This window comes from Bufo bufo, chromosome 5 (assembly GCF_905171765.1).
Source record: "Bufo bufo chromosome 5, aBufBuf1.1, whole genome shotgun sequence".
Lineage (NCBI taxonomy): Eukaryota > Metazoa > Chordata > Amphibia > Anura > Bufonidae > Bufo > Bufo bufo.
In genome coordinates this window covers 567,058,247-567,078,205 of record NC_053393.1, presented here as the reverse complement: position 1 = coordinate 567,078,205, position 19,959 = coordinate 567,058,247, and the positions used below count along the sequence as shown (strand labels likewise).

The 19,959-nt window shown below is 46.8% G+C and overlaps 1 protein-coding gene across 2 annotated transcripts in view; it reads right to left on the bottom strand.

Annotated features, from left to right (window-relative positions):
* Positions 1–18,859, bottom strand: part of LOC121002080 (tyrosinase-like) — a 191,105-nt gene extending 172,246 nt beyond the window's left edge. The window contains exon 1 of one of the 2 annotated variants that reach the window (XM_040433378.1): positions 18,790–18,859. The gene's annotated coding sequence lies outside the window, so the exon portion shown is untranslated. The remainder of the gene's footprint in view (positions 1–18,789) is intronic. The other variant, XM_040433379.1, reaches the window with a different exon arrangement.
* Positions 18,860–19,959: the final 1,100 nt, after the last annotated feature.

Below are 19,959 nucleotides of genomic sequence, written 5' to 3'. Positions count from 1 at the left end.
CAATGGAGTGGAAGAGATCTCGGTAGTCCTGCTCCAGTTCCCACTCCAGGGTTGCTAGGTGAGCCAGGTCTTGCTCTACCTCATGGGGGTCATCCCACTCATGCCTAGCCTCCCTCTCATAGAAAATGTCCTGAAGTCTGGACTGTACAGGGCTCCCGAAGTCAGGCTCTGCAAAGGACTCCCATAACAAGCCAGGACCATAAAACTCCTCTCCCTCTGGCTTATCATGTTCGGCTGTCCAGGGTATATACTGTGCCATATACCACCAAAGCGCCTGGTAGGCATCCTCCAGCCATAGCTCCTGCCATACCCGGTGCTCTAGTTCCTTCACCCATTCCTCCAGGGGCTGCTCTCCCAGGAAGGGCATCCGCAGGGCCACTTGCTTCTGCAACCGCTGCTCTTCACTGGGGAGACTCTCACCCCGCTGGTATTGTAGATTATCCAGGGCCTGGTACCAGATGCCTTTCCTTAATGCATCCCGGCCATCCAGGTCCTCCTCCTCGTATAACACTGCTGGTTCCATCCTGCTGCTGTCAGGGACGCTGTACTGGGACATGCGTTGTCCTTAAATTGTAGAATCCACAGAAATGGTGTCTCCTGTAGCTGTCCTTCTGGCTGTAGGAACGATCCCACTGCTGCCACCAATGTAACGGACCGTTTCAGCAGACAAGGGGTTAAAATCCGTTCAGGCGATAAGCCCCTTTCTGAGAGACAGGCACAGCTACTGCAGAACACCAAACGACCGAACTGGATACAAAGTAGCACTCCAAACTGGAACCTCACGAATAGCTGCTAGCAGACGAACAGGAATCAGCTTACAATCCTGGCAATCGGTCTTCTAACAGCATACAGCGAATCCCCCCAATAACGAGACAAGGCTCCGTTTTGAGGGTCAAGCAGTGGTCTGACTGTACTTCACGTACAGCCTCTTTTATTCATAAACCACAAACATAGTACTGCCCACAGGGGTTTGAAATACAACCAATCAGTAATTTACAACACATACAATGTAACTACAGCAACCAATCATTCACGCCCCCAGAGGACCAGAATGAAGACTGTGACATAGGACAAATACAACATATCCCCACAATGCATCATGGTCTCCTCCTCTCTGTCCCGGAGACAACCTGAGGAGCAATTCAATTATCTCTGAGGACAAAGGGAGATCACCAATACACATGTGAGGACAACAGAACAGACATCACCATTTAAACACACAATGGGACAATGGCACAATAGAAACACACCCAGCATTTTCCTCCCAAGCTGACAAGTTACACTTATTATAAATTGTTACAACTTTGTGAGTTTACATTGGCCATACATATAACTTACATCAATTTAAACAGTATAACTTGGGGACAAACCTATCCAAAATTCACTTGAATCGGTTCAGGGGTTTAAAAGTTAGTATATGGCCCATAATCCTGGGGCAAGAGGCCAGCAGCCAGTCCTCTCCAAAACCCAGTGGCGAGGTCGGTTTCGCCACAGTGGAGTATATGCGGGACGAGAGACTCCCCACGGGAGACCAGCAGTTGCAGAAGCGAGTAGCCCTGTGGATGCCCTTTCTGGGAGAGCAGCCCCGGGAGGAATTGGTAAAGAAATTGGAACACCTAGCATGGCAGGAGCTGTGGCTGGAAGATGCCTACCAGGCGCTCTGGTGGTATGGGGCACAGTACCTACCCAGGACAGCTGAGCATGACAAGCCAGAGGGAGAGGAGTTTGATGGTCCTGGCTTGTTATGGGAGACTTTTTCAGAGTTGGAGTTTGGGTGCCCTACACAAGCCCGGTTCCGTGATCTCTTGGAATGGAGGGAGAGCAGGTATGACTGGGACGACACTCATGAGATTGAGCAGGACCTGGTCCACCTGGTGACCCGGGAGATGGAGCTGGAACAGGGCTACCAGCAGCTGTTCCACTCCAGTTTGAAGGCTCAGCAGGAGAGCAGAGTGACAGACCCAGAGCCAGACCTCTTCAGCTGGGAAGATATTGTGGAGGTTTACTGGGAAGAACCCCAGGGGGCCGGTGGAGATGGGACTGAGGTCTCTCCACTGGTCCTGCAGGGAATTGGGAGCCCAGTCTCCATTCCCCAGCGGCAGGCTGAGTTACAGGGGGCAGAGACAGTCGGTCCTGTCCCCCAGCGGCAATGTGATTTATTGGGAATTGGGAGCCCAGTCTTCATTCCCCAGCGGCAGGCTGAGTTACAGGGGGCAGAGACAGTCGGTCCTGTCCCCCAGCGGCAGAGTGTCCAGCAGGGAATAGAGAGCCCAGTCTCCTTTCCCCAGCAGCAGGACACTGTATTGGGAGCGGAGACGGTCGATCGCCCTCCCCAGCGGCTGGAAGTATGTATGGGAGAGGAGCTCGTTACCCCCTCTTCCCAGCGGCAGCTTAACGCACCAGGGGGAGACAGTAAGCTCAACACCATGGTCTCTGCACTTACAGCACAGGGGGTAGGGACAGTCGGTCCTGTCCCCCAGCAACAGGGCTGTTTAGCCAAAAGGGAGACAGTCGGTCTCCCCCCACAGCAGCATGGTGGTTTATCTAAAGGGGAGACAGTCGGTCTCCCCCTCCAACAACCAGGCTACAACCAGGTTTCTTCCGTGGTAGCGCTGGCACCAGGGCAAAGTACTGCTGGTCTCTGCCCAGCAACCCACCAAGGCAGTCTACCAGTCCCCCACACAGCCGTAATGAGGCACATGGACATGGACAGGTTTCTCCCTTGCTCAGGTGTAGTAACCATTTATTGTGGGTGGGCTGTACTGCTGTTTATGTTTTGTGGGTGGGCTGCTAGACTAACAAGGGCACTGACTGGCAGGAAGTCAGATACCCTGTTAGTCTGTTTGGAAAAGGGGAGAGATGTGACGAGACCAATCTTGCCACATTGCATTGGAGAAGACTGGTTGCCCGCCTGCTTCCTTTAGACTATGGCCCCATGTTGAAACGCTTGATTTTTCCCTGCAAAGACTATGTGAAAGAATTTGGCTCCATGGCAATTGAACTGTATTCGTGTAGTCTGAGTGCCATTCACCTAATAATTAAATGTGCTCAGATCCAAGCTATCTGGGGATATGTTAAATGTCTATGTTTACTGTAATGGTTGTGACATTGTATATTTGAATAGTGATTTCTGTCCTATTGTCCCCATGTGTGTATTGGCGATTTCCCTTTGTCCTGAGAGATAATTTAATTACTCCTCGGTTGTCTCCAAGACAGAAGACATTGTGTAAAACTGTGTATTCTCCTGCCTGTGATAATTACATTAACCCATTGTGTAAGGTAATTGTATCATAGGCAGAGGGGAGGATTTTGTGTGGGAGTGTCTGAGTGTATTGTACGGGGTTACTGGTTGTTTTACAAAAACCCTGTGGGTGCTACTAATGTGTAAGAATGTGTATAAGAACAATAAACCCACAGCTCTGGCTGACCACTGCTTGACCCTCAACACAGATCCTCGTCTCGTTCTTGGGGGAGATTCACTGTATGCTGTTAGAGACTGATTGCTAGCAGTGTAAGCCGCTTGGGTGCATTTCCTATTGGTCTGCTAGCAGCTATTCGTGAGGTTCCGTTCGGGAGTTTTGAGTGCTATGCTGTATTCCGTTCGGGAGTTTGGGGCATTCCCTTGTATGCCGTTCGGGAGTTTGGTGTTCTGTACATAGCTCTGCCTGTAGCTCTGGAAGGAGAAGATCGCCTAAATGGTTTTAACCCCTTTTATGCCCGAGGTGCCGTTACATCCTTGGATGAGTAACAATGGAGAGTCAATTGTAGAGAAGGATCAGGTACTAATAATCTACATACATCATATGTCCAAGGAGGAGTAACACTGGAGAGTCGCTTGTAGAGAAGGATCGTGTACTAATTATCTACATACATCATATGTCCGAGGGCAGTGATGGCTAACCTCCGCCACTCCAGCTATGGTGAAACTATGACTCCCAGCATGCTCTATTCATTTCTATGGGGTTTTGAAAACAGCTAAGCAAATAGGCATCTTGGGAGTTGTAGTTTTACTGCAGCTGGAGTGCCAGAGGTTAGCCATCACAGTTCTAGGTGGAGGGACACTGGAGAGTCACTTGTAAAAAAGTATCGAAAACTAATATTCTAAATACATCATATGTCCTAGAAGGATTATCACTGGAGAGACACTTGTAGAGAAGGATCAGGTACTAATAATCTACATATACAGTACAGACCAAAAGTTTGGACACACCTTCTCATTCAAAGAGTTTTCTTTATTTTCATGACTATGAAAATTGTAGATTCACACTGAAGGCATCAAAACTATGAATTAACACATGTGGAATTATATACATAACAAACAAGTGTGAAACAACTGAAAATATGTCATATTCTAGGTTCTTCAAAGTAGCCACCTTTTGCTTTGATTACTGCTTTGCACACTCTTGGCATTCTCTTGATGAGCTTCAAGAGGTAGTCCCTTGAAATGTTTTTCACTTCACAGGTGTGCCGTGTCAGGTTTAATAAGTGGGATTTCTTGCCTTATAAATGGGGTTGGGACCATCAGTTGCGTTGAGGAGAAGTCAGGTGGATACACAGCTGATAGTCCTACTGAATAGACTGTTAGAATTTGTATTATGGCAAGAAAAAAGCAGCTAAGTAAAGAAAAACGAGTGGCCATCATTACTTTAAGAAATGAAGGTCAGTCAGTCAGCCGAAAAATTGGGAAAACTTTGAAAGTAAGGGCTATTTTACCATGAAGGAGAGTGATGGGGTGCTGCGCCACATGACCTGGCCTCCACAGTCACCGGACCTGAACACAATCGAGATGGTTTGGGGTGAGCTGGACCGCAGAGTGAAGGCAAAAGGGCCAACAAGTGCTAAGCATCTCTGGGAACTCCTTCAAGACTGTTGGAAGACCATTTCAGGGGACTACCTCTTGAAGCTCATCAAGAGAATGCCAAGAGTGTGCAAAGCAGTAATCAAAGCAAAAGGTGGCTACTTTGAAGAACCTAGAATATGACATATTTTCAGTTGTTTCACACTTGTTTGTTATGTATACAATTCCACATGTGTTAATTCATAGTTTTGATGCCTTCATAGTCCTGAAAATAAAGAAAACTCTTTGAATGAGAAGGTGTGTCCAAACTTTTGGTCTGTACTGTATATATCCTAGGGGGAGTAACACTGGAGAGTCACTTGTAGAGAACGAGCAGATACTAATAATCTACATTCATCATATGTCCTAGGAGGAGTAACACTGGAGAGTCAATTGTAGAGAAGGAGCAGATACTAATAATCTACATACATCATATGTCCTAGGAGGAGTAACACTGGAGAGTAATTTGCAGAGAAGGATCAGGTACTAATAATCAACATACTTCATATGTCCTAGTAGGAGTAACACTGGAGAGTCATTTGCAGAGAATGATCAGGTACTAATAATCAACATACTTCATATGTCCTAGGAGGAGTAACACTGGAGAGTCATTTGCAGAGAAGGATCAGGTACTAATAATCAACATACTTCATATGTCCTAGTAGGAGTAACACTGGAGAGTCAATTGTAGAGAACGAGCAGATACTAATAATCTACATACATCATATGTCCTAGGAGGAGTAACACTAGAGAATCACTTGTAGAGAAGGATCGGGTACTAATAATCTACATACATCATATGTCCTAGGGGGAGTAACAAAGGCGGAGTCACTTGTAGAGAAGGATCATGTACTAATAATCTTCATACATCATATGTGCTAGAGGGCGTAACACTGGAGAGTCACTTGTAGAGAAGGATCATGTACTAATAAACTATATACATCATATGTCCTAAGAGGAGTAACACTGGAGAGTCACATGTACAGTAGGATCGGGTACTTATAATCTACATACATCATATGTCCTAGGAGGAGTAACACTGGAGAGTCACTTGTAGAGAAGGATCGGGTACTTATAATCTACATACATCATATGTCCTAGGAGGAGTAACACTGGAGAATCACTTGTAGAGAAGGATTTGGTACTAATAATCTGCATACATGATATGTCCTAAGAGGAGTAACACTGGAGAATCACTTGTAGAGAAGGATTTGGTACTAATAATCTGCATACATGATATGTCCTAAGAGGAGTAACACTGGAGAGTCACTTGTAGAGAAGGATCGGGTACTAATAATCTACATACATCATATGTCCTAGGTGAAGTAACATGAGAGAGTTAGTTATAGAGACGCATCGGGTACCCCTTCACAGTAGTTATTAACCCCTTTTAGCAGTCCCCCCTTCACAGTAGTTATTAACCCCTTTTTGCAGTCCCCTCTTCAGTGAATGGAGGACTGCTGAAAGGGGTTAATAACTACTGTGAAGGGCCTAGCCATCTGGGCAACCCCACAGATCATCCACCCACCCCCCTTGTACTTTAACCACTTTCAGCAGTCCCGACTTTACAGTAGTTATTAACCCCTTTCAGCAGTCCCCCCTTCATTGAATGGGGGACTGCTGAAAGGGATTAATAACTACTGTGAAGGGCCTATCAGTCTGGGCAACCCCACAGATCATTCCATCAGTAATCTGTATCCTGCAGTAACTTAAAGGGCTTCTGTCACCCCACTAAACTGTTTTTTTTTTTTTGGTTAGTTTTAATCCCTATACTGCGATTTTTGCATACATACTGTAATTTATCATTTCGGTTCAGCAGATTATGTTAAAAATGTACTTTATAAATATGCAAATTACCTTGCTACCAGCAAGTAGGGCGGCTACTTGGTGGTAGGAGCCGCATCCTCCTATCCTAAAGACGCCCCCTCCGCATGTTGATTGACAGCCAACGGACGGGATCGTCCTTTGGCTGGTCCTGTCTGCTATCAAGATCTCGCGCCTGCGCCGTAACAGTATTCAGTCGGCGCAGGCGCACTGAGAGGCAGACGCTCGCTCGGCCGCTCCATCCTCAATGCGCCTGCGCCGATGACGTCATCAAGTACACCCGGAAGAGAAGACGCCGGCATCGCTGGAAGGAGGCTGAGAGTCTGGTGACGTTGCTGGATGCTCGAATCAGGTAAGTATGTACGTAATAAGCATGCTGCCACAAAAAACACCAACGAAATGGGAATAAATAATTTTATAAAAATGACAGTTATTAACACTATACCACCAACGATTATTAATAATAAATCTCTTCCGGGTGTACTTGATGACGTCATCGGCACAGGCGCATTGAGGATGGAGCGGCCGAGCGAGCGTCCTCCTCTCAGTGCGCCTGCGCCGACTGAATACCGTTACGGCGCAGGCGCGAGATCTTGATAGCAGACAGGACCAGCCAGAGGACGATCCTGTCCGTTGGCCCTGTCAATCAACATGCGGAGGGGGCGTCTTTAGGATAGGAGGACGCGGCTGCTACCAGCAAGTAGCCGCCCTACTTGCTGGTAGCAAGGTAATTTGCATATTTTAAAAGTACGTTTTTAACATAATCTGCTGAACCGAAATGATTAATTACAGTATGTACAGGGAGTGCAGAATTATTAGGCAAGTTGTATTTTTGAGGATTCATTTTATTATTGAACAACAACCATGTTCTCAATGAACCCAAAAAACTCATTAATATCAAAGCTGAATATTTCTGAGTAGTTTTTAGTTTGTTTTTAGTTTTAGCTATTTTAGGGGGATATCTGTGTGTGCAGGTGACTATTACTGTGCATAATTATTAGGCAACTTAACAAAAAACAAATGTATACCCATTTCAATTATTTATTTTTACCAGTGAAACCAATATAACATCTCAACATTCACAAATATACATTTCTGACATTCAAAAACAAAACAAAAACAAATCAGTGACCAATATAGCCACCTTTCTTTGCAAGGACACTCAAAAGCCTGCCATCCATGGATTCTGTCAGTGTTTTGATCTGTTCACCATCAACATTGCGTGCAGCAGCAACCACAGCCTCCCAGACACTGTTCAGAGAGGTGTACTGTTTTCCCTCCTTGTAAATCTCACATTTGATGATGGACCACAGGTTCTCAATGGGGTTCAGATCAGGTGAACAAGGAGGCCATGTCATTCGATTTTCTTCTTTTATACCCTTTCTTGCCAGCCACGCTGTGGAGTACTTGGACGCGTGTGATGGAGCATTGTCCTGCATGAAAATCATGTTTTTCTTGAAGGATGCAGACTTCTTCCTGTACCACTGCTTGAAGAAGGTGTCTTCCAGAAACTGGCAGTAGGACTGGGAGTTGAGCTTGACTCCATCCTCAACCCAAAAAGGCCCCACAAGCTCATCTTTGATGATACCAGCCCAAACCAGTACTCCACCTCCACCTTGCTGGCGTCTGAGTCGGACTGGAGCTCTCTGCCCTTTACCAATCCAGCCACGGGCCCATCCATCTGGCCCATCAAGACTCACTCTCATTTCATCAGTCCATAAAACCTTAGAAAAATCAGTCTTGAGATATTTCTTGGCCCAGTCTTGACGTTTCAGCTTGTGTGTCTTGTTCAGCGGTGGTCGTCTTTCAGCCTTTCTTACCTTGGCCATGTCTCTGAGTATTGCACACCTTGTGCTTTTGGGCACTCCAGTGATGTTGCAGCTCTGAAATATGGCCAAACTGGTGGCAAGTGGCATCTTGGCAGCTGCATGCTTGACTTTTCTCAGTTCATGGGCAGTTATTTTGCGCCTTGGTTTTTCCACACGCTTCTTGCGACCCTGTTGACTATTTTGAATGAAACGCTTGATTGTTCGATGATCACGCTTCAGAAGCTTTGCAATTTTAAGAGTGCTGCATCCCTCTGCAAGATATCTCACTATTTTTGACTTTTCTGAGCCTGTCAAGTCCTTCTTTTGACCCATTTTGCCAAAGGAAAGGAAGTTGCCTAATAATTATGCACACCTGATATAGGGTGTTAATGTCATTAGACCACACCCCTTCTCATTACAGAGATGCACATCACCTAATATGCTTAATTGGTAGTAGGCTTTCGAGCCTATACAGCTTGGAGTAAGACAACATGCATAAAGAGGATGATGTGGTCAAAATACTCATTTGCCTAATAATTCTGTACAGGGTGTATGCATAAGGGTCCATTCACACGTCCGTTGTTTCTTTCCTGATCTGTTCCGTTTTTTGCGGAACAGATCTGGACCAGTTCTGTACCCATTTATTTTCAATGGGTCCTGAAAAAAATCGGACAGCTCAATGTCTGATTTTTTTTCAGGACCCATTGAAAATGAATGGGTACAGAACTGGTCCAGATCTGTTCCGCAAAAAACGGAACAGATCAGGAAAGAAACAACGGACGTGTGAATGGACCCTAAATCGCAGTATAGGGATTATAACTAACCAAAAAAAAAAAAAAACTGTTTAGTGGGGTGACAGAAGCCCTTTAAATTTAAATCAGCGCTCATCTCATTACTATCTTGACTTACACACTCAGCTCCAGTAACAGGCAGTGCGGGAGGCGCTCACTCACTGACGTCACGCGCCTGTGCGGTACGGTATAGTTGGAGGAGCAGGCACGTGACGTCAGTAAGCAAACGCCGCTCGCACTGCATGTTTCCGGAGCTGAGTGTGTAAGATAGTATTGAGAGGAACGCTGATTTAAAGTTCAGTTACTGCAGGATACGGATTAGGATGGCGGGGCCGGTGTAGAGTAGCGCTGCGCAGCGCAGGAGAGTCAGAGCGGCCGGCTCTGCCAGCATAACATTTGGGGCTCAAGCCCTGAATGTTTTGACCTAACGATGCCCCTGGGATCAGGTACTAATAATCTACATACATCTTATGTCCTAGGAGGAGTAACACTGAAGAGTCACTTATAGAGAAAAATCAGGTACTAATAATCTACATACATCTTATGTCCTAGGAGGAGTAACACTGGAGAGTCAATTGTAGAAAAGGTATTGGGTACTAATAATCTACATACATCATATGTAGAGTTGAGCGAACACCTGGATGTTCGGGTTCGAGAAATTCGGCCGAACTTCCCGGAAATGTTCGTGTTCGGGATCCGAACCCGACCCGAACTTCGTCCCGGACCCGAACCCGAACCCCATTTAAGTCAATGGGGACCCGAACTTTTCGGCACTAAAAAGGCTGTAAAACAGCCCAGGAAAGAGCTAGAGGGCTGCAAAAGGCAGCAACATGTAGGTAAATCCCCTGCAAACAAATGTGGATAGGGAAATGAATAAAAATAAAAATAAAAAAAATAAAAATTAACCAATATCAATTGGACAGAGGTCCCATAGCAGAGAATCTGGCTTCACGTCAGCAGAGAATCAGTCTCTTCATGCCATAGCAGAGAATCTGGCTTCATGTCAGCAGAGAATCAGTCTTCATGTCATAGCAGAGAATCTGGCCTTATGTCAGCGCAGAATCTGTATTCATGTCATAGCAGAGAATCAGGCTTCACGTCACCCACCACTGGAACAGGCCACTGTCACATATTTAGGCCCAGGCACCCAGGCAGAGGAGAGAGGTCCCATAACAGAGATTCAGGCTTCATGTCAGCAGAGAATCAGTCTTCATGTCATAGCAGAGAATCAGGCTTCACGTCACCCACCACTGGAACAGGCCACTGTCACATATTTAGGCCCCGGCACCCAGACAGAGGAGAGAGGTCCCGTGACAGAGAATCTGGCTTCATGTCAGCACAGAATCAGTCTTCATGTCATAGCAGAGAATCAGGCTTCACGTCACCCACCATTGGAACAGGCCACTGTCACATATTTAGGACCAGGCACCCAGGCAGAAGAGAGAGGTCCCATAACAGAGATTCAGGCTTCATGTCAGCAGAGAATCAGTCTTCATGTCATAGCAGAGAATCAGGCTTAACGTCACCCACCACTGGAACAGGCCACTGTCACATATTTAGGCCCCGGCACCCAGACAGAGGAGAGAGGTCCCGTAACAGAGAATCTGGCTTCATGTCAGCACAGAATCAGTCTTCATGTCATAGCAGAGAATCAGGCTTCACGTCACCCACCACTGGAACAGGCCACTGTCACATATTTAGGCCCAGGCACCCAGGCAGAGGAGAGAGGTCCCATAACAGAAATTCAGGCTTCATGTCAGCAGAGAATCAATCTTCATGTCATAGCAGAGAATCAAGCTTCACGTCACCCACCACTGGAACAGGCCACTGTCACATATTTAGGCCCAGGCACCCAGACAGAGGAGAGAGGTCCCGTAACAGAGAATCTGGCTTCATGTCAGCACAGAATCAGTCTTCATGTCATAGCAGAGAATCAGGCTTCACGTCACCCACCACTGGAACAGGCCACTGTCACATATTTAGGCCCAGGCACCCAGGCAGAGGAGAGAGGTCCCATAACAGAGATTCAGGCTTCATGTCAGCAGAGAATCAGTCTTCATGTCATAGCAGAGAATCAAGCTTCACGTCACCCACCACTGGAACAGGCCACTGTCACATATTTAGGCCCAGGCACCCAGACAGAGGAGAGAGGCCCCGTTACAGAGAATCTGGCTTCATGTCAGCACAGAATCAGTCTTCATGTCATAGCAGAGAATCAGGCTTCACGTCACCCACCACTGAAACAGGCCACTGCCACATATTTAGGCCCAGGCACCCAGGCAGAGGAGAGAGGTCGCGTAACCGAGAATCTGGCTTCATGTCAGCACAGAATCAGTCTTCATGTCATAGCAGAGAATCAGGCTTCACGTCACCCACCACTGAAACAGGCCACTGTCACACATTTAGGCCCCGGCACCCAGACAGAGGAGAGGTTCATTCAATTTTGGGTTGCCCCGCAATATAATGGTAAAATGAAAATAAAAATAGGATTGAATGAGGAAGTGCCCTGGAGTAGAATAATATATTGTTAAGGGGAGGTAGTTAATATCTAATCTGCACAAGGGATGGACAGGTCCTGTGGGATCCATGCCTGGTTCATTTTTATGAACGTCAGCTTGTCCACATTGGCTGTAGACAGGCGGCTGCGTTTGTCTGTAATGACGCCCCCTGCCGTGCTGAATACACGTTCAGACAAAACGCTGGCCGCCGGGCAGGCCAGCACCTCCAAGGCATAAAAGGCTAGCTCTGGCCACGTGGACAATTTGGAGACCCAGAAGTTGAATAGGGCCGAACCATCAGTCAGTACGTGGAGGGGTGTGCACAGGTACTGTTCCACCATGTTAGTGAAATGTTGCCTCCTGCTAACACGTTCCGTATCAGGTGGTGGTGCACTTAGCTGTGGCGTGTTGACAAAACTTTTCCACATCTCTGCCATGCTAACCCTGCCCTCAGAGGAGCTGGGCGTGACACAGCTGCGTTGGCGACCTCTTGCTCCTCCTCTGCCTTCGCCTTGGGCTTCCACTGGTTCCCCTGTGACATTTGGGAATGCTCTCAGTAGCGCGTCTACCAACGTGCGCTTGTACTCGCGCATCTTCCTATCACGCTCCAGTGTAGGAAGTAAGGTGGGCACATTGTCTTTGTACCGGGGATCCAGCAGGGTGGCAACCCAGTAGTCCGCACACGTTAAAATGTGGGCAACTCTGCTGTCGTTGCGCAGGCACTGCAGCATGTAGTCGCTCATGTGTGCCAGGCTGCCCACAGGTAAGGACAAGCTGTCCTCTGTGGGAGGCGTATCGTCATCGTCCTGTGTTTCCCCCCAGCCACGCACCAGTGATGGGCCCGAGCTGCTTTGGGTGCCACCCCGCTGTGAACATGCTTCATCCTCATCCTCCTCCACCTCCTCCTCATCCTCCTCGTCCTCCAGTAGTGGGCCCTGTCTGGCCACATTTGTACCTGGCCTCTGGTGTTGCAAAAAACCTCCCTCTGAGTCACTTGGAAGAGACTGGCCTGAAAGTGCTAAAAATGACCCCTCTTCCTCCTCTTCCTCCTGGGCCACCTCCTCTTCCATCATCGCCCTAAGTGTTTTCTCAAGGAGACATAGAAGTGGTATTGTAACTGTGATAACGGCGTCATCGCTTCTGGCCATGTTGGTGGAGTACTCGAAACAGCGCAACAGGGCACACAGGTCTCGCATGGAGGCCCAGTCATTGGTGGTGAAGTGGTGCTGTTCCGCAGTGCGACTGACCCGTGCGTGCTGCAGCTGAAACTCCACTATGGCCTGCTGCTGCTCGCACAGTCTGTCCAGCATGTGCAAGGTGGAGTTCCACCTGGTGGGCACATCGCATATGAGGCGGTGAGCGGGAATGCCGAAGTTACGCTGTAGCGCAGACAGGCGAGCAACGGCAGGGTGTGAACGCCGGAAGCGCGAACAGACGGCCCGCACTTTATGCAGCAGCTCTGACATGTCGGGGTAGTTGCGAATGAACTTCTGCACCACCAAATTCAGCACATGCGCCAGGCAAGGGATGTGCGTCAAACCGGCTAGTCCCAGAGCTGCAACGAGATTTCGCTCATTATCGCACACCACCAGGCCGGGCTTGAGGCTCACCGGCAGCAACCACTCGTCCGTCTGTTGTTCTATACCCCGCCACAACTCCTGTGCGGTGTGGGGCCTGTCCCCCAAACATATGAGTTTCAGAACGGCCTGCTGACGTTTACCCTGGGCTGTGCTGAAGTTGGTGGTGAAGGTGTGTGGCTGACTGGATGAGCAGGTGGAAGAAGAAGAGGAGGAAGCTGAGTAGGAGGAGGAGCAGACAGGAGGCAAAGAATGTTGCCCTGCGATCCTTGGCGGCAGAAGGACGTGCGCCAAACAGCTCTCCGCCTGGGGCCCAGCCGCCACTACATTTACCCAGTGTGCAGTTAGGGAGATATAGCGTCCCTGGCCGTGCTTACTGGTCCACGTATCTGTGGTTAGGTGGACCTTGCCACAGATGGCGTTGCGCAGTGCACACTTGATTTTATCGGACACTTGGTTGTGCAGGGAAGGCACGGCTCTCTTGGAGAAGTAGTGCCGGCTGGGAACAACATACTGTGGGACAGCAAGCAACATGAGCTGTCCACCAGCCTAAATGACAGCATTTCATAGGCCAGTAGTTTAGAAATGCTGGCATTCAGGGCCAGGGATCGAGGGTGGCTAGGTGGGAATTTACGCTTTCTCTCAAATGTTTGTGAGATGGAGAGCTATACGCTGCCGTGTGACATGGTTGAGATGCTTGGTGACGCAGGTGGTGGTGTTGGTGGTACATCCCATGTTTGCTGGGCGGCAGGTGCCAACGTTCCTCCAGAGGCGGAGGAAGAGGCCGAGGCGGCGGCAGCAGCAGAAGAGGCCGAGGAGGCAGCAGCAGAAGAGGTAGCAGGGGGAGCCTGAGTGACTTCTTTGTTTTTAAGGTGTTTACTCCACTGCAGTTCATGCTTTGCATGCAGGTGCCTGGTCATGCAGGTTGTGCTAAGGTTCAGAACGTTAATGCCTCGCTTCAGGCTCTGATGGCACAGCGTGCAAACCACTCGGGTCTTGTCGTCAGCACATTGTTTAAAGAAGTGCCATGCCAGGGAACTCCTTGAAGCTGCCTTTGGGGTGCTCGGTCCCAGATGGCGGCGGTCAGTAGCAGGCGGAGTCTCTTGGCGGCGGGTATTCTGATTTTGCCCACTGCTCCCTCTTTGTCTTTTGCTACGCTGTTGGCTCGGTCTCACCACTGCCTCTTCCTCCGAACTGTGAAAGTCAGTGGCACGACCTTCATTCCATGTGGGGTCTAGGACCTCATCGTCCCCTGCATCGTCTTCCACCCAGTCTTGATCCCTGACCTCCTGTTCAGTCTGCACACTGCAGAAAGACGCAGCAGTTGGCACCTGTGTTTCGTCATCATCAGAGACGTGCTGAGGTGGTATTCCCATGTCCTCATCATCAGAAAACATAAGTGGTTGTGCGTTAGTGCATTCTATCTCTTCCACCCCTGGGGAAGGGCTAAGTGGATGCCCTTGGGAAACCCTGGCAGCAGAGTCATCAAACAGCATAAGAGACTGCTGCATAACTTGAGGCTCAGACAGTTTCCCTGATATGCATGGGGGTGATGTGACAGACTGATGGGCTTGGTTTTCATGCGCCATCTGTGCGCTTTCTGCAGAAGACTGGGTGGGAGATAATGTGAACGTGCTGGATGCACTGTCGGCCACCCAATTGACTAATGCCTGTACCTGCTCAGGCCTTACCATCCTTAGAACGGCATTGGGCCCCACCAAATATCCCTGTAAATTCTGGCGGCTACTGGGACCTGAGGTAGTTGGTACACTAGGACGTGTGGCTGTGGCAGAACGGCCACGTCCTCTCCCAGCACCAGAGGGTCCACTAACACCACCACGACCATGTCCACGTCCGCGTCCCTTACTAGTTGTTTTCCTCATTGTTACCGTTCACCACAATAAGAAAAATATTTTTCGGGCCAATGTATTGAATTAAAATTCAGGCCTTTTTTTACAGACACCTAACACTGTCTGGCTATCTATTTAGGTACCGTATTACACTAATACAGGCACACAAGTAATGACAGATTTGGTTGAATATAAATGTGAGGCCTATTTTTTACACGCTGTGTGACAGATATACCTTTAATCACAGAATCAGACTTCTATCTACACTGTAGCGTGTGTGTTAAGTTTTTCAGAATGACACTATCAGCACCTTGAATCTAAGATATCCTTTTTGGGATAGATTTAAAGTAGGCCTGATATAGCAGAAACTACTTATTTATGAGAATGGCAAATTTGGGAATAGTTTTTCAACCCAGAACAAAAACTGTGCTTTTACGGTCACTAAATATAACTTGACCAGCTAAAACAGTACAGATTTGGTTGAATATAAATATCAGGCCTATTTTTTACGCGCTGTGTGACAGATATACCTTTAATCACAGAATTAGACTTGTATCTGCATGGTAGCGTGTGTGTTAAGTTTTTCAGAATGACACTATAAGCACCTTGAATCTAAGATATCCTTTTTGGGATAGATTTAAAGTAGGCCTGATATAGCAGAAACTACTTATTTATGAGAATGGCAAATTTGGGAATAGTTTTTCAACCCAGAACAAAAACTGTGCTTTTACGGTCACTAAATATAACTTGACCAGCTAAAACTGTACTGATTTGGAGGAATAGAAATGTCAGGCCTATTTTTTAGGCGCTGGGTGACAGGCTCAACTTGCCCCTGATGTAATATATGGCCAAAAAATAACCACACTGTTGATGGTTAAATGCACTTGGGTGACACAGGCTCAGCCTGCACCTGATGTAGGATATAGCAAAAAATAACCACACTGTTGATGGTTAAATGCACTTGGGTGACACAGGCTCAGCCTGCAGCTGATGTAGTATATGGCCAAAAAATAACCACACTGTTGATGGTTAAATGCACTTGGGTGACACAGGCTCAGCCTGCACCTGATGTAGTATATGGCCAAAAAATAACCAGACTTTTGATGGTTAAATGCACTTGGGTGACACAGGCTCAGCCTGCACCTGATGTAGGATATAGCAAAAAATAACCACACTGTTGATGGTTAAATGCACTTGGGTGACACAGGCTCAGCCTGCACCAGATGTAGTATATGGCCAAAAAATAACCACACTGTTGATGGTTAAATGCACTTGGGTGACACAGGCTCAGCCTGCACCTGATGTAGTATATGGCCAAAAAATAACCAGACTGTTGATGGTTAAATGCACTTCGGTGACACAGGCTCAGCCTGCACCTGATGTAGGATATAGCAAAAAATAACCACACTATTGATGGTTAAATGCACTTGGTGACAGCTTGTGCTGGCGCAGCACAAGCCACAAAATGGGCGCCGATCACCCCAGAAAAAAGTGATATAAAAACGCTCTGGGAAGCCTAAAAAAAGTGAGCAATTCATTATCAGCACTTCAATGATCCACAGCTGGAGATCGATCACTGAATTAAGTCTTTTGGAGGAGTTAATCTGCCTAATCTCGCCCTAACGTCGCAGCAGCAACCTCTCCCTATGCTTGAATCAGCAGAGTGACGTGCGGCGCTACGTGACCCAAGCTTATATAGAGGCTGGGTCACATGCTGCACTGGCCAATCACAGCCATGCCAATAGTAGGCATGGCTGTGATGGCCTCTTGGGGCAAGTAGTATGACGCTTGTTGATTGGCTGCTTTGCAGCCTTTCAAAAAGCACCAAGAAAGCGCCGAACACCGAACCCAAACCCGGACTTTTACGAAAATGTTCGGGTTCGGGTCTGTGTCACGGACACCCCAAAATTCGGTACGAACCCGAACTATACAGTTCGGGTTCGCTCATCCCTAATCATATGTCCTTGGAGGAGTAACACTGGAGAGTCAATTGTAGAAAAGCATCAGGTACTAATAATCTACATACATCATATGTCCTAGGAGGAGTAACACTGAAGAGTCAATTGTAGAGAAGGATCAGGTACTAATAATCTACATACATTATATGTCCTAGGAGGAGTAACACTGGAGAGTCACTTGTAGAGAACGATCAGGTACTAATAATCTACATACATTATATGTCCTAGGAGGAGTAACACTGGAGAGTCAATTGTAGAGAAGGATCGGGTACTAATAATCTACATACATTATATGTCCTAGGAGGAGTAACACTGGAGAGTCAATTGTAGAGAATGATCAGGTACTAATAATCTACATACATCATATGTCCGAGGAGGAGTAACACTAGAGAGTCACTTGTAGAGAAGGATCGGGTACTAATAATCTACATACATCATATGTCCGAGGGCAGTGATGACTAACCTCCGCCACTCCAGCTATGGTGAAACTATGACTCCCTGCATGCTCTATTCATTTCTAAGCAAGTGGGCATCTTGGGAGTTGTAGTTTTACTGCAGCTGGAATGTCAGAGGTTAGCCATCACAGTTCTAGGGGGAGTGACACTGGAAAGTCACTTGTAAAAAAGTATCGAAAACTCATAATCTACATGCATCATATGTCCTTGGAGGAGTAACACTGGAGAGTCACTTGTAGAGAAGGATCAGGTACTAATAATCTACATACATCATATGTCCTAGTAGGAGTAACACTGGAGAGACACTTGCATAGAAGGATCAGGTAGTAATAATCTACATACATCATATGTCCTAGGGGGAGTAACACTGGACAGTCACTTGCATAGAAGGATCAGGTACTAATAATCTACATACATCATATGTCCTAGGAGGAGGAATAATGTATACACCGTGTGTATCACTGATTAACTGAAGCCAGAATATGAGTATCCACTGGGTAATTGTAATATGTAATATATTTTATGATGCTTTATTCAGATTGTTAATTATTCACTTGAGCCATTAAGCTTGCAGTATATATACCTTATGTTTGCACATGTCACATTGGTTGAAAAAAGGCCTCATTGTTGGGCTGAAACGTTGCTTTTGGGTGAAATGAAGTGCTCCACCACCCCTCTTCACTGAATTGGAGTGCTGCCTTATCTTGCACTTGTTAATGCTCAGGCTGAATGCCCTACAGCCTGGAGGAATTGCACCCACATGAATTTTGACAAGTGCTGCTGTTTTTTTGTTCTATAAATAGATAGACTTCATCTCCATGGAGGAGGAAGAGGGACTCTCCATGCTGCTGGGGAAAGAGAAGAACACAGCGGCCACAGCAGCACAATATATTACTGCCTGCCATAGACTGAGGGGAGCCTGATATGCCATGGACTCCTATACCCCCACCCTGTATATGTCCCCATCCCCCAACCCTAGATAGATAATAGATAGATAGATGATAGATAGATAGATAGATAGATAGATACAGTAGATAGATAGATACAGTAGATAGATACATAATAGATAGATGATAGATAGATAGATAGATAGATAGATAGATAGATAGATAGATAGATAGATAGATAGATAGATAGATAGATAAATGAACATTTTCTCCATCAGTTTTCTACATAACCCTGACATCTTACCGTTCGTGAAGGTGAAGGTAGGTGAGTCCTCCAGGTTCTGCACTCTTCAGCCTCCTGGTGTCAAGCAGCGTCATTGGAAGTCTCTGGTTTATAAGTGGCTTGGGTGGGGGTGAAAGGTGTGTCTTCGCCCAGAGAAGAGGGAATCTTGTCTTCTTCCTCCAATTCCTGATGTGACATGAAGTTTTTCTGCTGGTAATTGCTGCTGTGAGACACACGCTCATTTCATGGAGTTATTGCTCTTCCCAGGGCTTCTTCTATAAGTGCTTTACAGTCAGATTAAAGTGTGAATTTTCATAATCCTCCTTCACTCCCTCTCAGACTCTTAAATTTTCCTTTGATTTTTCTATTAAACTAGGAGATGTTGAGGGATCAGAGATTTTATAGCTCTGAAACCACCGCCTGTCTCCAGCCTGGCAGCGAATGATTCCACTCGTCTCCAGCCCAAGTTGTGTAGAAACCTGTTCCTTCTAATGCTGGAAAAACATCAGCAGCTTCCATGTAGAAATAATGAAGTCAGTTAGGTCTAGGAGTCTTACATATAATCCTCATGTGTTACTGCATACAACATACATAACATTAGAGATGGCCTTGCGGTTCGCCCGGCGGTCGTTTTGTGGCGAATTTTGCTTGTTCGCAGTTTGCCAAACATGCAAACATATGGCGATGTCCGCTGGTGCCATATTCTTTTGTATTGCGCCGAACTTTGACCCATGAAATCCATCAGATGGGACAGGACAGCCAATTGAGATGTTTCAGCACATGGACACACCCCCTACCTTATAAATAAACCTGATGTGGCCGCCATTTTCCATTCTGTGTTTTGCCAGTGTAGAGAGAGAGGTTGCTGTGTGGAGCAGGGACAGACTGTTAGGGGCACAAAACGCTAGCTAATAGGGCCACAAAAGTCCTTTTAAGAACTGGTATAAGGGTGCTATCGATAGGTGAGATATACTGAGGGGTGTGAAATACTTATAATATACTTTCTAACATAGAATATGCATACCTGCTTCCCCCAAATACTCATTAAGGGATTTGAGATACCAGCTTCCACCAAATATTGATTAAGGGGTTTGATATACCAGCTTTCAGCAAATACTCATTAAGTGGTTCTATATACCTGTTTCCACTAAATACTGATAGAGGGGATTGATATACCGGTTTCCACCAAAT